This window comes from Haliotis rufescens, unplaced genomic scaffold, assembly GCF_023055435.1.
Source record: "Haliotis rufescens isolate VD_foot unplaced genomic scaffold, xgHalRufe1.0.p SCAF_1, whole genome shotgun sequence".
Classification (NCBI taxonomy): Eukaryota; Metazoa; Mollusca; class Gastropoda; order Lepetellida; family Haliotidae; genus Haliotis; species Haliotis rufescens.
The window spans coordinates 80,467,696-80,491,346 of NW_025963779.1; the positions used below are offsets into that span (position 1 = coordinate 80,467,696).

Sequence of the window (23,651 nt, forward strand, 5' to 3'; positions counted from 1 at the left end):
TATTAAGTTTCAGTTAAATTAATCCACAATTGATATGTTACCCTAAATCCTTATTCAGATTAATTTCCCATGTTAACTTTTAGTATGAACCGGCAGCCATGATGTAACATGTATTGAACATACCAAAGCACTAAAATATCATCTCCCTCAGTTCATTGTATTTTCCTTGACTTAACCTAGAAATTGTTCATGTCAACCCAGCAAGCTGAATGATCTTTATGAATAAAATGTCAAAATACCTCACAGACTGAAAATTAAAGAAAAACAATATTCTTTCATAAAATTTTGTACAGGCAATTCTGTCTGACAATCATCTGAAAAAACTGTTATCCCAAACAACACAGACATTTTCCACAAATTAATTCCAAAAAAATTGACTTTTCGGTAATTCCTCCCAGAACAAGTTAATCAAGTGGTTGTCAGTTTGTAACCGAGGCATGCTGTACAGCATTGTATACAGGAGGTACAATGATCTCATTCAATTACACTTGACAAGTCGCTGTTTAAAGTAATATTCCTTGCCAAACAGTTGCACCAGCAACTTTATGAAGCAGATCAAAATCAGACATGACAAGTTAATTCGCAAGCCTGTCTAGTGCAGGGAACTGCACAGTGGGTGATGTACACGTGCCTCACATTGGCTGAGGAGTGTGATCGCAAAAAGTAGGTAGCTTGGCACACTTTAAATGCTTCATCTTAATAGGAAAGACACCCAACATCTTGCCTCTTGCTTTCTTGAGAATTCCGAAAAGCAAGTGTGAAAAGTGAAATTCAAGGCAGACCCCCTGTGATACCCAGGATCATACGATAGAGTTGCTCCTCATCACTCTCAAGATACTGAGTAATCATCTTAAACTCCACACGTCTTTCATCACTTTCATCATACACACTTGGACCTCTCCCCTCCTTCTTCATGAATCACGGCTTATATAGAAAACGTCAATGCCAGAGTACAATCAGTCTCAAATATCTGCTGAAACACAGTCCATTGGGCGTAAGAGGCAAAACAGTAGTGAAAATTATATGAATGGATCACTGAAAATCAGTGATGACACCAGGTGTTTGCGAAAAGGGTAAAAATGTCCCGTTTTCCTGCATGTGAGGCAGGAAGATGAGTGAGTGAGTGAGTGAGTGAGTGAGTGAGTGAGTGAGTGAGTGAGTGAGTGAGTGAGTGAGTATGGTTTTACACCGCTTTTAGGAATATTCCAGCAATATCATGGCAGGGGACACCAGAAACGGGCTTCACACATTGTACCCATGTCGGGAATCGAACCCGGGTCTTCGGCGTGACGTGCAACACTTTAACCACTAGGCTACCCGACCGCCCCTGATGAGACACAGAGGACGGTTGCCCCCAAAAAGCACAGCCCAAGGAGGAGGGGTCAATAACAAAATATACTGAAGTAGGAAGGAAGAAAAACGGACAGTCATTTTTCTGTTAAGATATTTTATTCATGCCATTCTAATGACAACAAATAGTTTTGGCATTTGAACATCACTGACAAGTATTATCAACCCAAAATGACACACCTTGAGGTAATGGGGATATTTTTGAAAAAAGAAAAATGTGCCTATCAGCCAAATTGCCCATCCATATAACTAGCCAGCCTTGTTTGAAAATATGGATCTGATGCACCATTCAAAATGATACAAATACAATTGATAAATGACCAGTCTGAATCCAACATATCATTAGTAGCATCATCATAATTATTCGCTTCTGATGCACACCCTTGTAAGACACTTCATTGCAAGCCTATTGTTATATAATTATGCTCCTACATCTACAGCCTAACATTTCAATCAGAGTGTCAAGAGCTCAGTCAAGACTCATGACAACTTGTAATTACTCATACAACATGGAAAACCCAGTCCCCTTTTTCCACTGAACATCCATGTAAATACATACACTGGATTCATTAGGAATAAGGACATGTTCAAATCAATATGTAATTCTTGATGTCAGATTGACCTGTACAAATACATATCTAGCAAGCAGTATGATCTCCAAGTCTCCTGGATATTCCAGGAACTGTGAGATAGTGTTGCAGCAGTCTGCACCCAATCAATACCTTCTGCTGCATGGGGATCTTGGACAAGGGTCATTATCTGCTGCTGGTCCCTATTCAAATTAGTCCACACAAAAATATTTACTTGATAAATAATTTCAAACATTTTGGAGAATATTGTTTCATACGCATAAATATATTTAATCTGTGACGACATGAAACTTTAATCGATAAGAACTTCTTTATTGTTCATGACAATGTCTCAGGGCCACTTCATCAGGGGACATATTTAATCCCCAGCCTTAAAAATGTGCAGAGTCTGGCTTGGAATTGCATACAACTGTCTAAGGAGTATCTTTCATCTGTTTAAGGAGTATTTTATTTGAATCTTCCTGTGGGGTTTCTTTGGGAGACTAGGTCACCAGTATCCCTGGTTGCTGGAATGAGCCTATTAAATAAAATGAGTGATCAGGCTTGGTGACTTGGCTAATCCCTTATGGCCCAGTGTAGTCGATGTCATCGTGCCCTGCTGTTGTGGGTGTCATACATTAGTAAAATCATACTAGAACAAAACAGTTTTTGTTTCTGTGGCCACAGCAAATAAATCAATAGCATTTCATCCAAATGTTTCTTAATTGTGAAGCCAGAGGCATCTTATTTATAACAAGTATGAAATACTCATATCCCCCGCCAATATGTCATGTCTGGTTGTGTGCAAGGCAAGAAATATTGTACGTTTTTCAAGATCTGCTCCGGACACGAGCACTACCGCCATTTTCAGTTTAAATCGATGTCACTGCCATAGAAACTCGAAAAATAAACTTTTAAAAAATCCAAAACTAACAAAAGGCACCAGTTCACCACCAGACCTATCTTTGTGCCAAGTTTGATTAAAATATCTCTCATGTTTTTTTAGTTCATCTCTGGAAACGAAACACAACGGATGGACGGAAGGAAGGACAGCACCCATTCCTATATAAAATGCGGAAAATAATCCATTTTCTTCTTAAACTGTCTACTTTGTATACCACTTGTTGATAGATGAGAATCACACAAACCTGCTTGGTAAACAATGCATAAAGTATATTTTATCTAGTAAACAAATAAGTGAATGCATGTAGTTGTCGTGATTTTCTACGCCAGTATGTACTTGGGGATGGTAGAAATGTGCAGCAGCCGGGGACAGTAATCTAATAATATATTTACTGTAGGTCTAGTTGTGATGCTGTTGAATCTCCATGAGGGCATCCACAGAATAACATTTCATTTCATATCAGTAAAAATAGTCAAGTTAAAATTGTCTTCAATCAAACCCAAAACATACATGTGCCTACAAACATCAGTTCACCCCAAGACAGTTATCAATGAGTTCTGTTAGGTCTAACAGCTTCATGTACACAAATGATAATGACATATCATATTAATAATCACGCCCTCTCAAATGTTTACTTCAAAAATCATCCAACGATACATAAATCGTTCAGCTGGAAGGATCTCAAGATCTGATTCAATATACTTTATAGCCTCCCACTAAGAGGCCCTAACTTCCAAGCTGGACAAGACAGAAAGGCCAGGTCTGTAGGATGCAAGCTTGTCACTTCACTGGACTTCGATGTAAGGTTCCACTGTCAAAACAATTACAGCAACTTGTCCCCTGCCTCCAACTCCCCACCTCCCAACACTGCAGTCTCCTATCACTGACTACTAATGACATGGCAAAAATTCCCTAGTACCTTCTTAATGGGTTTTGCATTCAGAAACTGGACTGAATTGGGTTATCGTGTCCTGAGATATCAGTCCTGAAGAACTCCTCAAGAGTAAACCTGGCTTATCATTCCCCAGTCTGCTCATGAAAATAACATGCAGTCCCCTGCTAATATACGAGAAGTGCAGGTACTTTATCTGCGCCTCCACTTTTCTCTGGAAGGTATCCAATAATTTCCTATATCCTCAATACCAGTATCCTCTCATTGTTATTAATGTGTCTACATCAGTGTTTCAATAGCTCATGCCTTTCCAGCATTTTTCCAAAGAACCAATACAATGGCAGCAGGATAAAAATTTGAACATAAACTTCTTATTCGTTTCACATGCATTCAACAGAAAGTCATGTACTATGAAAGCAATCAAGGCAGAGCTCGAATCTCCAATTCAAACCAAGCAATTATTAAATTCATACAAGAAATATACCAGGAGCTTGTCTGCCTGACTCAGTTACTTCCCTGTTTCAATAACAAACAGCTACTATCAGTCATGCAGAAATAACAATTAGTCTATGATAATCTAATTTTCACTTTGGGGTCCGTCTGGCCATTGATTTGGTTAGCATCTTGGAATACTGGTAATGATCAGTAGACATGAAGAGGAAACAAGTCAAACAAGAGCTAGTGATTACGACTGCACAGGGAAACGTTTCCTTGTAGTTGTTTCCTCTTTTGTAGACAAGTACAGAATATTTCCACTGTGATCACTACCAGTTTATTATGAGGGTGTGTACGCAGTATGCATGGGCGATATACAGCGTTATACACCTAATGGTCAATAGCAGCTGTGTTGTACAAGTTCTTAAGAACTACTCTTGTCATCAACAAAATATGTGGTGATATATATTCTGGCTTGACCCATGTTTTGTCTCAGGCATCTGAACATATAGACACAGCTGGTGTTTGTCTTCCATTGTAGTGTTTGTGTTACATTACTATACTTGTTTAGGCTGCCAATGGCTTCACACAACATGGGGATGATTTATTCCCACAACCTATAGATTGTGTGAATACTTGCGGCAAAAACTCTCACCACAATCATAGTCAAGACCTCATCTTCCCCCGGAAACTCAGCCTTTCAGACAATTTCAGTTGGGATCATGTATATATAATCCAAGGGAATTGTGTTTATCCAGATGAGTTCAGTAGGAACGGTACAATTCATATTAACTGTGTAAGGGCCTTCCTAGGGAAGAAAAGCAATGGACACTAGCTGTTGTTTTCCTGCAACCAAAGAAAATACTGATGAGTGTGTGAGCGAGTGTGGTTTTACGCCACTCTTAGCAATATTCTAGCAATACCACAGCAGGAGACACCAGAAATGGGCTTCAAACATTGTACCCACGTCGGGTATCGAACCCAGGTCTTCAGTGTGATGATCAAAACGCTTTAACCACAAGGCTACCTGACCGCCCCCAAATACTGATGACTGACAATGGTTCGTAAATAACTATAATGACTGCTTTTGATGACCGACTCTGATGACTGCCTGATAAATGACCATAATGACTGCCTTTGATGACTGATTACAATGAGTGACTCTGATGACTGCTTTTAATGTCTGACTCTAATGCCTGCCTGATATCTGCCTCTTATGACTGCCTTTAACAACCAACTCTGATGACTGACTCTCATGCCTGCCTGATATCTGCCTCTTATGACTGCCTTTAACAACCAACTCTGATGACTGACTCTAATGCCTGCCTGATATCTGCCTCTTATGACTGCCTTTAACAACCAACTCTGATGACTGACTCGAATGACAGCCTCTGATGACTGATTCTGACTCTAAAATTCACCTTACTTTCCGCTACTGAAATCTTTCCTAAGTCTTGCTGTCCTTGACCTAAGGATCTTACAGGCACAATTTTATTTTCCTAATGGGAGTTCTATACACACACTGTAAATAATTCAAAGTAATTCAAATAATTCTATGAAGAGGTTATTTCCTTGCACAACTCCTTCAGACTGTTGTTTATTTTATCTGTATAAGCAGATTAAAGATTCAAACCTTGACATTAACGGACTTGACACCACTCTCCCAATAGCCACTGCCAGCAAACGTCTACCACATATATCTCAGATATTCTGTCCTGCCAAATTATTTTTCTCTCATCTACAGTGTTTGCTTCACAGCCTATAATCTAGCCATGGCCGTTGCTGGTTTTGCATATCGACTTGGCTCCAAGTGTACCAAGTGGCTCAGGAATACAGATGATTGGCCAGGGCCCATCAGAGGTCATCTACAAAGCAAACGGCTTCGTCCAATCAATACTTTTATTATGCAGTGTGTCACAGAGGGAGTAGGTTTTAGCGTAATAGCGTACGTGCTCGTGTTTGGTAGTCAGTTCTGCGCTTCATGTAGTGGCAACTCTCAATTGAGTCCGCCTGAATTCAATCTTGACAACTCATTTACATTACGAGGAGGGATATACAGTATTTCATACATTCTGTAGTGGTGTTCCAGCACCTCTCCCCCATCCTACATTACATGCCAACCAGTTCATGAATATCCCTGCTCAAATAACCGAGGTCATCATTACCATAACTATATCAAATCTAGAGTCAGCAGTTTCTCAGTTTGGAGGTTTATGATAACACCAGTGACACTGGCAAATGTCCTTTAGTTGCAATGTCAAGTTCATGTGTTGACTATGTATTTCGGGTACATGAAACAAACACAAACAGAACCAACACATTAAGATAACCCAACACCTATGATCATGACCATGTTCCTACATCCTCAAATCAGTCCAACAACCATTCAAAATTACTAAACAAGTTTCAAGATCAAACACAAAGTGTAGAACAATTTAAGTTTCATTTAGAGTGAGTGAGTGAGTGGGTGGGTATGTGAGTGAGTGAGTGAGTGAGTGAGTGAGTGAGTGAGTGAGTGAGTGAGTGAGTGAGTGAGTGAGTGAGTGAGTGAGTGAGTGAGTGGTCAGCATCACCAACAGCTTGAGTTGTATACTCCTCAGGGAGCCGTGAATGAAAATTAAGTGCACACTGATCCACTGACTGGGGTATTAATGTAGCACTTTGTGCATGCTTCAAGGTGTGGACTTGGCACAATCCACGCAATCTGGCACAGAGACATATAATCACCCAAACCAGACCATCCAAAGCAACTACCTCTTACAACCAACAAGAAGAAGCTAGACCTAGATGTGTGAATGTGGTTTTACACTGTGGTAAAGAACTCTACATCCATGTCATAGATAACTCTACAAAAAGTCTGGATCAGATAAACCAATGGCCACCAGCCGGCAATGATCCCCTCCATTAGTGCCTACAGTTACAATTGAGAGATGGCGTTCATGACGGTTTCCCCATGTAGTCCCCTCTTACGAGGTAACCTATTGTGTCCCAATATCCCCATGGGGCCGGAATTATATCCCCAACAGATCACTACAGATCATTGTAGACAAGATGGCACATCCTGACAGATCCACTTCCAATTGTGTAACACACATCAGTTTCAAAAGCGCTGCACCAAAAACAAGAAATGTTATTCTCCACAGAACATACAAATCAATAGGTTATGCCAACAATGTGAACAGTGGAAATCAAAGAAGAGACAGCATTACACAGTGTCATCCTATTGGTGCTCCAGTACATGCATGACATTGTGGAATGCAGCAAGAAAGTCACTTGGGAACACAGCTCTAATGTGGAGAACTTGTTTGTGAGGAATCGTTGACCTTCATACTAACAAGTTGCAGGAAAACACACTACAAGTCAACATAACTCTCTTCAGTGTGGTGTACAAGAGAGAATAGGAGAATACCACAAACATTTCCTAAACAAAACTTTATGCAAATACATATACAAATGGAAATCAAACAATTCTTATTTGAGGATTAATATATGACATCACAACAAAAGTGAATACTCTTTAAACCTAAAAAATTGAAGCACCTCGTGAACAGTATTAGATTTAAAGATATGAATGAGTGATCAGTGTAAAACTCAACTCTGGGCAATGTTCCAGGAACATTACGGCAGTTCTTCAACAACCAGCTTCACATTTTGTACGGGAGTATGAACAAACTTTTCAATGACGGAGATCCTACCAGCCCACTTTCACCTGAAACATGCCTCTTCCTGTTATTCATTTCCATGTCCATTTTTATAATTTTTTACTCCAACAGACACAAATAAGAACACCCCTGAAACTGTAATGTTTTTATTAAATGTAATCAGTCCTGTCCTTGGGATGATTTGCCTTAGAATCTGTACATGTAGCACGGGTTAGTTCAAAGTGATTTCTTCTTGTTTATGAAGACTGACAAATTCCGAATGTGTTTCCATGTCACCTTAACCCTTCCTGTTAGAATCATTGCATGCACTCCAGCTGAATGCTTTTGACAATGAGATAGTCAAATAGCATTATCTCACAAGTAAGCCTGTGAGAGAGAGGTGGTCAACCAATTAAGTGACCACCTGACCCCAAGCCAGCACAGACAGTCATTGTCACAGACCAACAATAAATGCCTGGGCCCAGTTGGTCCGACACTCCTCTAGCACCTATGACATGCTGTATGAATATTCTTCAAGAATAACACTGCCTTGGGAATATGACCTGGCTTTGCACCAGAAACTGGTCTGGCAGACAATCAAAGAATCTGCTACAAAGGAACTAGGTCCAAGAGATGTCAATTGGTCTCCTGACAGAGAGAGCCTTCACTTCAACTTAAGGCCAAAGCAAGATGCTTTAAAGAAAGATTATGTCTCTTGATGAAGTCTGTGGTGTCCCTTTGAGCTAGCTTGGATAAATATGCAGACCCTGGCCATGTTAGGAAACCAGTCAAGCAAATACACAAGTCTTAAAGTGTTTTATTAGATCTTTGGCACTGTAATGATGAATACTATATTAACCGATTGACAGTAGTACTGGAAATTAAATATTGTCAGATTTGGTATTGGCATGAATAATTCATTGATCAAATAGAGCAATTTGATGAAGGTTGTTCCGAAAGTCATACACATCTCCACTATATTGTTACTTTTAGTTCTGCTGTAGTTGAAATGACTTCTTAAAATTTTAATACACTGCCATATATACTTTCAATTTTTTTTCTATCTCACTGATTTAGGTCAGTTTTATAATGTATTATGAAACTTGCCATCAAGTACAAATTATAAAACTGATTGAGCCAGAAGGCGTGATTTCCTGCCTTTGAGACTCTGGTCACTCTTTGCATAACAAGATGGCTGACCAGACAGCTTCCTCCAGGACAACAGGAACCCTGGCTACTCAAAAGTCTGGCCAATCAACTCGTAAATCTTTGCCATAACAACTGTATGACCTTGGGCATGATGTATAAAGGGACGTAACTCTCAGTGCGCTTGTCACAGGTTGTGAGGCTAATTACTTCTTTTATCGTCCTCTTGACTAATACTGTTTTTTATCAGCTCTCTCAAGACTCACTCTTTGTTGTAATTTGAAGGTTATTTTTCTCATACCATAAGCATATGAAATAAGTGTCTTAATGATTAACATTAGTGAGAAACCTTCCTGGCATTGTATGCCTAACACTTAGCAGATGCCAAAGACATATACAGAATGTATCCAAGTTCAAGTTACCTTGTACTACAATTAGCTTCATCCAAATAGGGTAAATATAGTGAGGTATATTTTGTTCCTCTCACAGGGCGCATGGGTAGCCCAGTCGTCTAAGGTGCCACAATTTGCGGTGCAGAGTTGCATCTGGAACCTGTGATCATGGTTTCAACCCAGGTTCGCAATGATTATGTTTCTAGGTTTCTCAGCACCATATCCGTTTTCGTGGGTCTCATCAAAGTGGTAAACACATCATCACTTCAGGCTTTCCTCCCAAATTAAGTGGAAATGCCGTGATATAAAGTCAAGCCCTGTTAATATGACATGTTTGGTTGCAAATGATAATGTCGGATTAACAAGTATGTCCGCTAAACAAAATTAAGTAGTATTAACATTTGTGATAAAAAATTGGACAACTACGAGTGAGTGAGTGAGTGAGTGAGTGAGTGAGTGAGTGAGAGAGTGAGAGAGTGAGTGAGTGAGTGAGTATGGTTTTAAGCCGCTTTTAGCAATATTCCAGCAATATCACGGCGGGGGACACCAGAAATGGGCTTCACACATTGTACCCATGTCGGGAATCGAACCCGGGTCTTCGGCGTGACGATCGAACGCTCTAACCACTAGGCTACCCGACCGCCCCTGGACAACTAAGAGATAGGTAATGAAACATGTATGTTTAAAAAGGAAATATTCCTATTGTTATGTTATACTGTCAGCGGAATATGTTTCCTAACCATGCAACCTCAAAATAATTAACACAGGGCATTCTGAACTACAGTTAGGGGCTGTATGACTGATTCACAATACTTTTGAAAGCGTAGTTTGGTATGGAAGTCGCCTGTTTAAAACTTATGCAGCAAAGCTCAAGAAAGCTGTTTTCTTATTGGCTCACGTTGACTTCCAGTTTGTCATTTCATTGGTTGGTGAAAGTTCGTGAAAGTACGTTCTGACTTGAGCTGAAGAATGGGATATCCTCAGCAGTAGCGAGAACTTAAATCTGTCTTTCATAAGTTTTAGTTAATCTAGACATGTGATTAATCACATTTTGTTGATTTCGAGGAATAATTGTTTATCGTTAAGCAGGTTTCTCTGCAGCCAATCGTCAACTCATCTTGCATCAAACACGGGCTGTGTACTAGCAGGCAGATGACCACGGAATTTCTGATCACTGTGTCGGATTAATGAGACTGATTAATGAGTGACCTCAACCCATTACAAATTAGGTGTGTCAGAGTCCGAGTGCAAGACTGGTCAGATTAACGGGTCTAAATAGCACTGATAAAATCAGTTCCCATCATTAGCGTTGGATAAAGCCGACTGTACCGAGATTATCGTTTGAAATGGCGTTAAACCCAACACCCTCACTCACTCCTCTTAATTGTTTATTGATCTTTCTCAATGACACATATTACTGTTTGTCTTAAGAGGGGTGAACATCTATTTGTTCCCTCATAAACTCTTTAAAAAACAATCAAAGTTTTATTCAAATACTCATGCACTCAGAGGCAAAACATGTCAAGTTTGGAAAACTGTTTTCTTGAAAACTTTTGATAAGCTTCAACATGTGGTAGGTTGGTAAGACAAACATTATCCCTTGAGCAGAATCCCCGCCATGACTGACAAATAATCACACCCATATCTTAAATATTGAGGGTCCACCCAGCAAAAATCCTGCTGTTTTCGAATAAACCAACATGTCTGCCCTGCCCATGAAGATATAGACTCAAAGAAGCCATGAGGCAGTCGGGTTTGATAATCACAGTTCTTCAGTGAAAAAATTCAGTCTGTTTGCTATCGGGTATCATTTATCAATCTTAATTTTCCATAAAAGTTCAAAGCATTATGTTATGAATATGCTGACTGTGTAAATGGTTACATGTAATGTTATATCATGTTATATATTTTGCCAGATAGCTTATTCTTTGAATTTCAACAGATGGTGCAACTAAACGTTGCCTGGGTAATGTTTGGTGATTCCAACAGCTGACATTTATTTACCAAACAACACTTCTCTCTTTATCAAATGTCCCAAAACAGATGGAAGACAAACAAGAAAGGAAAATCTTATGAAGAAAAGTATTAATATCATATTAATAAACAAAATATACAAAGGAAACATGAAGCAATTACTTAGACAAACAACACCTTCCCTCAATAATTACCTTGCATTAAGATGAAATGGGTTTGTTTTTACTACAAAAATGGAGCCATTCATGGTGGTCCGTGTGTTTGGGAAGAATGCCAAGTTCACATCTCTTTAGATTTCACTACGTCTTCATACTCTATCTAGTTTCATATACTATCTAGTTTTATATATGCCGTCAAATATATTCAACCTATAACCATATGAAAAAATCCTATCTGTGATCATTAGAAAGAGTAAAACGATAAAATTAGAAACTGCCTCCCTCTGTGTGTTGCCAGCCATGTTGTTGCCACGACCTCCTCCAGCATGGAGTCCGTGAGTGTTCTGCTGCTCTACAAAGCTATATTCTGGTTTACTGCCCCACTTATTTCTCAGAATATGTGACTCTTCATCTTTCATATTTTCCTCATCTACCTTGCTGCAGAGCAACACATGACCAAATTTCTACCGAAATGTTTTGCTATTCTGCAGAAATGTCACATTAGCACACGCTTGCCCACACAGTACATACAGATTTGAAAATCTATACACAATGCATATGCAATGTCAACATTTTCTATAAATTTTTGACATTTTCATTTCAAGACCAGATGTTTTCACTCACAGATCATGGTTTACAACAATAGATATATACAAGACTATAGAATTACCAGACTTTAGCATATGTACCCATACAGCAGCTTCTGTATCAACACACAACTACTGTGGTGTGGACTACTGCCAGCATCTCCATGGAGTCAGTCCACTTGGATACTACAGCTCAGGTCTCACTGTCAGTCTCTCACCGAGTTCAGTATAACACCACTTCAAGCAATAGTCCAGTCATGTCATGGCAGGGGACGTACACCAGAACTGGAGTACACAAGTTGTACCACTTTCACCATTAGGCTACCACACGACCCTGTCATAAGTCAGGATGTATATCTATATTATCACTGCAGCACGGTGCCACATACTGTCAGACCCGTCAAGATCCGGGGTAGAATAGGTCTTCAGCAACCCATGCTTGCCGTAAAAGGCAACTATGCTTGTCGTAAGAGGCGACTAACGGGATCGGGTGGTCAGGCTCGCTGACTTGGTTGATGCATGTCATCATATCCCAATTGTGTTGATCAATGCTCATGATGTCAATCATGGACTGTCTAGTCTAGACTCGATTATTGACAAACCGCTGTCATATAGCTGGAATATTGCTGAGTGCAGCAAACAACAAGCATCCTCTCAATGGGGCACCATACTTTTAATTTGTAAGTTCCAGTGACAAAATTCCCTTCAGCCTTTCCTTCCACAATAAACTGATATCACATGAAATTACTGAAATACACCAAACTTATTCACTTCAAACATGTGCCAAACAATTCCACTCAATTGTACAGGATAGTCACTACTATGGTTGAATTGTTCAGGATACTCACTACCAAGGTTGAATTGTTCAGGATAGTCACTACCAAGGTGGAATTGTTCAGGATAGTCACTACCAAGGTTGAATTGTTCAGGATAGTCACTACCATGGTAATGAGTTTTACACCTCTTTCTTGGGAGTGTTCCATTCTTAACATCTATTCATATTCTGGATGGATAGTGCTCCATACTTCTATGGATGGATAGTGCTCCATACTTCTATGGATGGATAGTGCTCCATACTTCTATTGATATTCTGGATGGATAGTGTTCCATACTTCTATTGATATTCTGGATGGATTAGTGTTCCATACTTCTATTGTTATTCTGGATGGATAGTGTTCCATACTTCTATTGATATTCTGGATGGAAAGTGTTCCATACTTCTACTGATATTCTGGATGGATAGTGTTCCATACTTCTATTTCTATTCTGGATGGATAGTGTTCCATACTTCTATTACTATTCTGGATGGATAGTGTTCCATACTTCTATTACTATTCTGGATGGATAGTGTTCCATACTTCTATTAATATTCTAGATGGTAATGTTCCATACTTCTATTAATATTCAGGATCGATAGCACTCCATTCTTCTACTGACATCCTGAATGGAAAGTACACTATGACTCTATTAATAACCTGGTAGGATAGTATTTCATATTTCCATTAATATTCTCATAACATTCATCATCTAAACTGATCACCAAAATACCAATTCAAGTTCTCCATTTTTTTCCAAGGTTTGAGATAGGAAAAGTTAATTATCTAAATCTATTCTTAAAAAACAATTTATAACATATTTATCCTGTTTATCAAGTGTTTTAGCTGCTTCCTCCATTTAGCTGCAGAGCCTGCTGGGTCGGTTCCTGTCTACATCCGTGGACATGCTGATCACTGATTTCAATACACTGCTACTGTCCATGCCCTACACATGATGCTCCAAGCTACACTGATAAGACACTGCACATACACGCAGTTGCTACACAATGATAGCAATCACAGGGGGAAGGAGAAGAAGGCACTCCTACTGCAATATCTTAAAGGGCTAGAACTGAAGAAAATGTTTCCAAGGGAGGCAGAAAGCAGAGATCCTTTTGGATAAGAAAGTATTAAGATTAATAGACACAGAGACCAAAGCGTGAGTGAGTGTAATGACATGGGGTTTAACACCACCTTCATAAGTGCATCAACCGTGAGTGAGTGAGTGAGTGAGTGAGTGAGTGGCATAGGGTTTAACACCACCTTCATACGTGCATAAGTTCTAAATTGAGGGCTGGGGGGCTGGGTAACCTAGTGGTTAAAGCTTTCACTCGTTGTGCCGAAAGCCAGGGTTCCCAGCCACGATATTGCTTGAATCTTGCTAAAAGCGGTGTAAAACTCAACTCTCCCTATACTGGGAGTATGCAGTGTGATGACACACAATCAACCAGGTCATTGCAGCATGGTGCTCTGAGAACAGCTCCCCTGGCACTCGCCCACCAAGCTACCTTTCCTACACACTAGTTCATCCCCACTTGCTGAAGGGAGATAACTCACGCACCTGTTCATGATCCACCACTTGCTGAAGGGAGATAACTCACCCACTTATTCATGATCCACCACTTGCTGAAGGGAGATAACTCACCCACCTGTTCATGATCCACCACTTGCTGAAGGGAGATAACCCACCCACCTGTTCATGATCCACCACTTGCTGAAGGGAGATAACTCACCCACGTGTTCATGATCCACCACTTGCTGAAGGGAGATAACTCACCCCAAAAGCCAAGTGGAGGAGGAATGGTAGCCATGTGGTAAGAGCGTTCATCACACAGGGTAACATCATGCCAAACAGAGGCTGTTACCATCTTATTCTTCATAAACTTTCCTCATATATCCCAGTAAACTACTCATAACCATTCAATCTTCAATCAGATATGCATTCAACATTAACATTCATAAATATCAAGAAAAACAAGGTCTGTGTTTTTACATTTCTCTTGTGAAGTAGCTTGAAGGTGACTGATCCTTCAAGAGCACTAACTCTACTTTAAACAGTAAGCCACCCACTAGGAAAAAAAGCTTTCCACACTGGCTCATCAACCACGAAAAAACATGGATGTAGATTTCAGTTTACAGTCCCCTGATACAGACAGAGGAAACAGAAGTTTCGTGCTGTCGATTTCTCAGAATTACATTCCAACTTTTTACCCCCGTATTCCAAGCACTTGAGCACATGTCTGAACCCATTCATTGATTATCCACTCTATCTCCCTATCCCAAGATCTCAATGCCTCCCAGCCCTTCAGTTTTAATGGCTGTTTGTTTTTCCACTGGACATTTTCTTTCAATTTAATTCTGACCTCGAATTCATGATAAATATTATAACAATACAACTAACAATACTTTAATATTTTGAATGCAGTTTGCATAAAGAACATATTTCTCTTACCATATTAGCTATCAATACAGATTTGGCGTCAGATATTTTAAGATATCCATCACGTTCGTGGGTGATATTGTTACAGATATCACTTTTAAACTACAACAAGAGACATTGTGGAACCTACAGCTCATGGCCTGGAATGATAAAATCCCATTTGGTCAAAGGGACAAACGGAATTACCATTGAAACATGAGAAAGGTTTTTTCATGAAACCAAAATATACATGCCGAAAATGGACGCTTAATGGTTGAATGGTATAAACATACTACAACGCTGTTGTACAATTAGTAGGCAATGTAAAGGGCCCTTTGAGTAGGGAAGTGTTTTTTTTCTGTGGGAGTTGTATCATATAGCTGAGCCTGATGCTGACGGTGTACCAAAAAGCACCCTGTGTTTATTTGAACAACAGGTGAAGCCACTGTCAAAATTAAAACACGCTTGCACACTATTGAACCTCGGCTTGATTTACCTTCTTATGTCTCACAACAAGATGCTAAATCGGAATTCCATGGAGTCACGTGCTGTGGTCTGGCACTGTGCCAGTGGGATGATCAACTCTAGAATGTTCATGGGGCCAAGGGGAGGAGAAGGTAGCCTTTGAGGGAGGGTAGCCGGTAAGGGAAGGGGCATGCGGGACGGGAAGGGGGGAGGAGACGGTATCCTGTGAGGGAGGGGGAGGAGAGGAGAGGATAGCCGGTAAGGGAGGGGGCATGCGGGATGGGAAGGGTAGAGGAAAGGGTAGCTTGTGAGGGTAGGGGAGGAGAGGATAGCCTGTGAGGAAGGGGACATGGGGGACAGGAAGGGGAGAGGAGAGGGTAGCCTGTGAGGAAGGGGACGTGGGGAACGGGAAGGGAAGAGGAGAGGGTAGCCTGAGGGAGGGGGAGGAGAGGAGATGATAGCCTGTGAGGAAGGGGACGTGGGGAATGGGAAGGGGAGAGGAGAGGGTAGCCTGTGAGGGAGGGGACATGGGTGACAGGAAGAGGAGAGAGAGGAAAGCCTGTGAGGGAGGGGACATGGGTGACAGGAAGGGGAGAGAGAGAATAGCCTGTGAGGGAGGGGACATGGGGGACAGGAAGGGGAGAGAGAGGAAAGCCTGTGAGGGAGGGGACATGGGGGACAGGAAGGGGAGAGAGAGAATAGCCTGTGAGGGAGGGGACATGGGGGACAGGAAGGGGAGAGAGAGAATAGCCTGTGAGGGAGGGGACATGGGGGACAGGAAGGGGAGAGAGAGAATAGCCTGTGAGGGAGGGGACATGGGGGACAGGAAGGGGAGAGAGAGAATAGCCTGTGAGGGAGGGGACATGGGGGACAGGAAGGGGGAGAGAGAGAATAGCTTGTGAGGGAGGGGACGTGGGGGACAGGAAGGGGAGAGAGAGAATAGCCTGTGAGGGAGGGGACGTGGGGGATCGGAAGGAGAGAGTTGACACGGTCTGGCAGCAGGAGGGGAGGGGAGGACACTAAGGATAGGGGGGGGTTGAGAAGCAAAAAGCACAACCAGATTGGGGTGACTGTTTCTATTTCAAGAGATGATACTCATGTGATTAGGTTACCACATGTGTACATGTCTCTACAGAATGTGTCTGTATTAGTGGTAGGATGTACCCACTCAAGGCTGTGAGGGATTGTTACAAAGCAGACAACAGTGCAGAGTTCATAGAGAGAGAGATGGGACGACCATGAGGTGGGCAGGGTTGATGGAGTGAAAATTGAGTCGGCACAGGAGTTTGCTTCACATGGGAAGTTCCTAAAGAATAGCTGAAGCACCCTAGTTATCAGTGATCCATTCATAGTCAACACAGAACAACACAGAACAACACAGAACAACACAGTCAACAACGAACAAACTATTCCCTACTATACAAGGAAAGTTATGCCTTCAACAGGTTGTTTACTTCAGTGGCATACAAAATCAAATACTTTGAAGACAGCTAGCTTCCTCTCTTGAAAACACTGATAGTGTAAATAACATTCCAATCAAAGGATAAACTACAGCAAATTTCGTCATCAGTTTGAGCGAATGTGTATGGGTCTTTAGTCAAATTCTTGAAGTTTCCACAGCACAGCTTGAAACCTCTTTAACAGCAGTTTTTCTATTAAAGTGTTAGATTCTCACAGATAAGATCAAAAAGGATGAGGCATGACAGACTGTTTATTATCATTATTGGGTCAACAGTTTTGTTAGGAAAACAGCATGAGTTTCAGCCTGATTTCCCCCTGCTGCTGCTTCAGACAGATAAATTCACCTCTACTTTACATAATACCACCCTAAAACTACTTCCACTGAAATCAACATAACTGAAATGTCGAAAAACACCCAATTTCAGAGTTCACTTTTACAAGTAATTCTCATTTGTCTCACAATAACACTGATTGTAAACACCCCATGTAAATGACAGAGAAAGATGTGCACCCACTAGTGTGACGGAGTCTCCTAGCAGTCTGCAACAGAAGCAGCGTCCATTCACTGGATACACAAGAAGCTAATGAACAACCACACGCAAGACTTATATTGTCCCGTCAATTTATCCTCAATCATTCTGACAAGCACCAGACCCTGATTGGGTCTCAGTAGGGGTCTGATGAAGGGCCCTGATGGTGTTGGAGAAGTCCAGACCCTAATGGTGTCTCAGTAGGGGTCTGATATAGGGCCCTGATGGTGTTGGTTAAGTCCAGACTCTAATGTTGTCTCAGTAGGGGTCTGATGAAGGGTCCTGATGGTGTTGGAGAAGTCCAGACCCTAATGTTGTCTCAGTAGGGGTCTGATGAAGGGCCCTGATGGTGTTGGAGAACTCCAGACTGATGTAGGGCCCTGATGGTGTTGGTTAAGTCCAGACCCTAATGTTGTCTCAGTAGGGGTCTGATGAAGGGCCCTGATGGTGTCGGTGAAGGAGTGAAAGTAAATTATACCCTGGTTAGCTGACACCTGGGATCAAGGTCCTGCTGAGGGAGGTCAATCTTCAATACCAATTAAGGACCCGAAGCACTTAATACTGCTCACTGGATGAATTGGAAATCTACCCCCTACTCATAATGCCAACCATGACTCTAATGACTGCATAATCTGTCCCGTTTTATACAGGCTGCCAAGCTGAAATCACCATGGAACCTTGCTGTGATATGATACGCCAAACTCGCTAAGGATGTTTAGCAAATATTTGATTGCTTTGAGTACTGACAACGTCATTTTCTAGATTCCAATAATCTGTCATCAGCATCTGGTGGCATCGTTGTAAAACGAGGTTTGGGCAAATCAATACAATGTCAATATTTGTGGTGGAAGAACAAGGAAACTACCTGGAGAGACACCGAGGGTTCCTCCATCTCTGTATATTCAATGGGATCAGATGCTGCAGATTTCTTTGTAGGGTGGAGGCACAACAGATGTCAGTAAGAGACCCTGACTGAAGACAACCTGGAATGAGGTGGCTAGACCACATCCCAGCACATTTAATGATGTCAGATGCCACAGGGCGGCAGGTGATCAGGTATCAGTCTGAGACACCCACTACTGGACTGCCTGGTGATCAGGTATCAGTCTGAGACACCCACTACTGGACTGCCTGGTGATCAGGTATCAGTCTGAGACACCCACAGCTGGACTGCCTGGTGATCAGGTATCAGTCTGAGACACCCACTGCTGGACTGCCTGGTGATCAGGTATCAGTCTGAGACACCCACTGCTGGACTGCCTGGTGATCAGGTATCAGTCTGAGACACCCACTGCTGGACTGCCTGGTGATTTGGTATCAGTCTGAGAAACCCACTACTGTACTGCCTGGTGATCTGGTATCAGTCTGAGACACCCACTGCTGGACTGCCTGGTGATCAGGTATCAGTCTGAGACACCCACTGCTGGACTGCCTGGTGATCTGGTATCAGTCTGAGAAACCCACTACTGTACTGCCTGGTGATCTGGTATCAGTCTGAGACACCCACTGCGGGACTGCCTGGTGATCAGGTATCAGTCTGAGACACCCACTGCTGGACTGCCTGGTGATCTTGTATCAGTCTGAGACACCCACAGCTGGACTGCCTGGTGATCAGGTATCAGTCTGACAAACTTCATACATGGCTATATAAGACTACCAGTAAGGAAGCATCAGGACTACCATTAATAAAGCAACAAAACCCTTTCCATATCCAATAGAAATCTCAGTCGATTGTATGATTCTGACTATATCATGAGCATCATGCTTATGTAGTCTGCACCATGACTGTGGAATTGATATTTTTTTAGGCATTGTTTTTACTGAAAGCCTAGGCAAGTCTAGATCAAACTAACCAAGTCTAGTTTGCTTGATGTGAAAACAGCAGAAGAGGAAAAGGTTCTTTTTAAAGAAAAAAATTTAAATATTTTAAAGACATGTTAACATTGACTAAGTGTTAGTCTGGTGTTTATGAATCAGTATCAAATAGTGATGATACAAGGTGTTCGTGAAAAGGTTAGCGTATCCCGCCCCATCAGTGCCCCATCACAAACACGTGCAAATGCAAGTCAAGATTCTACCTGAAAAAAAAACACGGGAACATATGGTATTAGTCAAAATAGGGAATTACATCAGACATCATTTTTGTCACTGGTGCGTTAAATTTGGAAATGTCCTCCACATGTCTACCATAAAACTTTCCAGAGGCAGCATTCATCAGAAGGCCTTGCCTCTGTATTTTCAATAAAGCTCTTGCCCCTTTGAAAAGTATATTTGTACTTTTTTAAGTACTAATATTACCTGATTTTATTCACAGCACCTCTGGTTGCACCATATTTTGCTAGAGACCTGTTTTTTTTAGGATTTACAATACATGAAAACAGCTTAAGTGAAGTCAGAAGATGCTAAATTCTTTGTAAGCTTGTGGTTTGCCAGATGTTCACATCAAAGTGATGTAATATAGACAACAGATTACAAAACAACATGCAGATAAATAGCAAGCTTCTGCATTCTGTAGCATCAGATTATCTCCTTCCCCATCAGGAGGCAGCTGACCAGATGTCAACATCAAAGGTAAATCTGCATACAGACTGCAGGACATGGATTCGCTTAAGTCGTAAATTTTCATTTATTCAGAAGTGTTTGAAGATTATAATCTGTTTGTTTGAAAAATGCAGATGATCTCTTGGATTCATAGAAAGTGCTTAGTTCGTTCTCCACTGTATAAACCACCAGGGCATCTCTGATGGAGAGTTCCCAGAGGTATCCTGTTGACAGAGCCTGGCATGATCATCTCGTGCACCCCATGCACATGGAGACAACCACCAGTGGGTCCTTGTCAAAGTGAATGAACATGGCATGATAAGCTTGATCCTAACCGTGGGCCTATCACTGACAGACACCATTGGAAATAAAACAATGTCATGCTCAGCTTAATCACCACTGCATGATGACCACTAGTATTTGGTCTCCATGCACTAGAGCTTCATGACTTGCTTCAACACTATGAGGTGCCATCATCTCTAGGCAGTGGGTTCCTGTGGGTAGGGATGGCATGCAACACTCTAGCAGACAAAATGTCATCATGGGGCTTTTTGTTTGGTAAATACATGTGCACACAGTGTCCTAAAAAATATCCTCTACTCATGATGTGGATTGTTATCCAAAGCAAAAAATGTAATATGCAATCTTATTTGCTAGTTTTCAAAAAATTGAAAAATTTCTGTTAAAGAAAGAACAGCCACAGTAGGTGCCTTGTTGTCCAAGTTAGATTGTATCATTCAACCAAATGAACAACCATGTCATCTGTGAAAAGAAAAATGCACAAGAACCTTCTGATGCTACAGTCTCAAGCAGTTAGAATGCAATGCAAGTTATCCTAATATTCCAGTAAGTTCCCCAGGGACAGGTGTTTTTGCTCTTGCACAAACCATGAAACCAAGATGACATCCAGACATAAAACTCCCTAAATTAAATGCCCAATTAAACTGCAAACCTTCTTGTCCCAGGTGTCCCTGTATCTGAAGAACACTGAAACTGATACAGTATCTGTAGGCGTGTCAGAAAACTGATACCATACTGACACACGAGATACCATAATGTACATGGACATTGCAGAAAAAACTGCATCGATTACTTCCTCCCAGGTGTGCCGCACTCAGACCCCAATCCTGACATTTCTGCATCAGACTCCTGACACCTGCACTGTTTTTAATGACATGGTTAGCCTTGCTCCAATGCTGTACTGAAAGATAAGTCCATTAATGTGTACCAATTCTATCCTCCTAAGTCTAGAAGGACTCCAGTCTCTCATAGGGACAACTTGGTCTTATTTCTTACATAATCTAAACAATTATGTTTTAAACTAATAATTATTGCCTTACAGACTTTTGCTTTTTTGTTTTGTTTAATCCAGTGATTGAAATCATGAGCAGCGATCCACACCATTGGGATATGATGTCATGTATCAACCAAGTCAGCGAGTCTGACCACCCGATCCCGTCATTCGCCTCTTACAAAACGCATAGTCACCTCTTACAACATGTAGTCGCCTTTTGCGGCCAGCATGGGTTGCTGAAGACCTATTCTACCCCGGATCTTCATGGGTCTAGAGACTTATGCAAGTCTATGACATGACATGCCCACTGTGTTGCCCTGTGAGTATTGACACACACAGCCCTGCAGCACAGCTGTCAGGAACACAGATCATGCTGCTATTCATCCCCATCATGTGTCCACTGCTGCAGACAAAGTAAAGGGCAAAGCACGGTGAGAAGAACCACCACCTGGGTTGACCATTGCCCAAACACAGATGTACTACACCTCATAGCAGCCTAATGTGTTTGGGGTAGGTATCAAATGTTAAAATGCTATTATCAGAATTTCAAATCACTCTCCAGTTCTTTTTAGAGTTGGAGCTATTTGCATGTTAATAATTCAGCAACGCATGCTATCTCTCATGCTTCAGATTAGAATCAGTGATTTGGGAGTATCGGAGTTCGCCATGGATTAACACATGTGAACCTTTGACTCGGTCCCTAATAAACCGGCTGACCAGTGCCCTGAGGTAATGAAAATGACCCAGTAGATGTATATATCTGGCATTCCTATCACGGGGCTAACTGAGAGTCCATACCTTCTGGAATGGGTAGAATTCTTTCTCCTGCTTGGACTTCAATCAGGGAAGGATCGTGTTTGTTTAAATTAACTTCTTCTACTACTATGAGATTCCATGGCCCTTTGTAAACAAACAACAACAAACAAATAAATGTTATTCATTTGATTGATGTTGAACTCATTTCACCAACAATGAAATCTTCCAAGGGTAAAGGGTGAAATAGATGCTAGTTAGAAGCTACGCATCCCCAAAGGTAGACCTATAAAAGAATGGAAACTGTGCAAACTCATTGAAATATCAGCATCAGTATGATGTGAGGCTAAGACATACTTCAGTAACCATGTTATGCCGGAACCTAGATACCATTCAACATTGACAAAGCTTGTATCTTTCTCTATACAAATTAGCATGTATTCTCCCTAGGGAGCTGAGAATACTATCTGGATGCACGCTGCTATATTGACCAGGGGTCCATTCCACCAAGCTATTGTAGCCCTAAGGTGATCATAACTCCCATACTTTAACACAGACTGACGACTGTCGTTGCGCTACGATCGCTTTGTGGAATGGGGCTCTAGGTAATGAAGTCCCATACTTGCAGCATTTCCCTCTGCGGTATGGAGTCTTGCACTTATAAGTAGTCTATCATTATCAGTATTTTTAAGCTTAGAGTTGCATTAGACTAAAGGCATGTTTCTTTGATACTGTTAACTTTTTTAGAGTCATATCCTCCATTCAACATACATATGCAAGGCAATGCTGGAAGTACATGTAAGTATGTAAAATAACTTGCCATGCATTACCCACCCTTACTTACATCTGCCAACATTACTTGAAAAGAACAAATATCAAATGCATGTCTTTTTATAATAAACAAGCATAAAATGCTCATATTCCCTGCCAATACCGCCCATTTTCAGTCTAAGTCAAAGTCATTGCCATGGAAACTTGAAAAATATTATTTTTTTTTAAAGTAAACTATCAATAGGCACCAGTTCACTACTAGACCTATCTATGTGCCAAGTTTGGTTAAGATATCTCACATGGTTCTGCTCCAGAAACGTGACGGATTGACAGCACCCATTCCTATATCTCCCTTCCACTTTGTGGCAGATGATAATAATGCCTACACAGTCTCACACTGAGCACCTAGTCAAAATATCTGTACGGGAATTCAAACCATGAACCTATGATGACAAGGTGGACTTTTTGTCCTGATCAAATTAGGCCCATGACACAGGATGTTGGATGAAAGCCCCATGTGATTCATGAGCATGAGGGTGATGCAGACAAACCTA

At 41.2% G+C, this 23,651-nt stretch overlaps 1 protein-coding gene across 2 annotated transcripts in view; it reads right to left on the bottom strand.

Annotated features, from left to right (window-relative positions):
- LOC124143748 (furin-1-like) overlaps positions 1-23,651 on the bottom strand; it is a 219,910-nt gene that overhangs the window by 87,588 nt on the left and 108,671 nt on the right. The window lies entirely within an intron of this gene.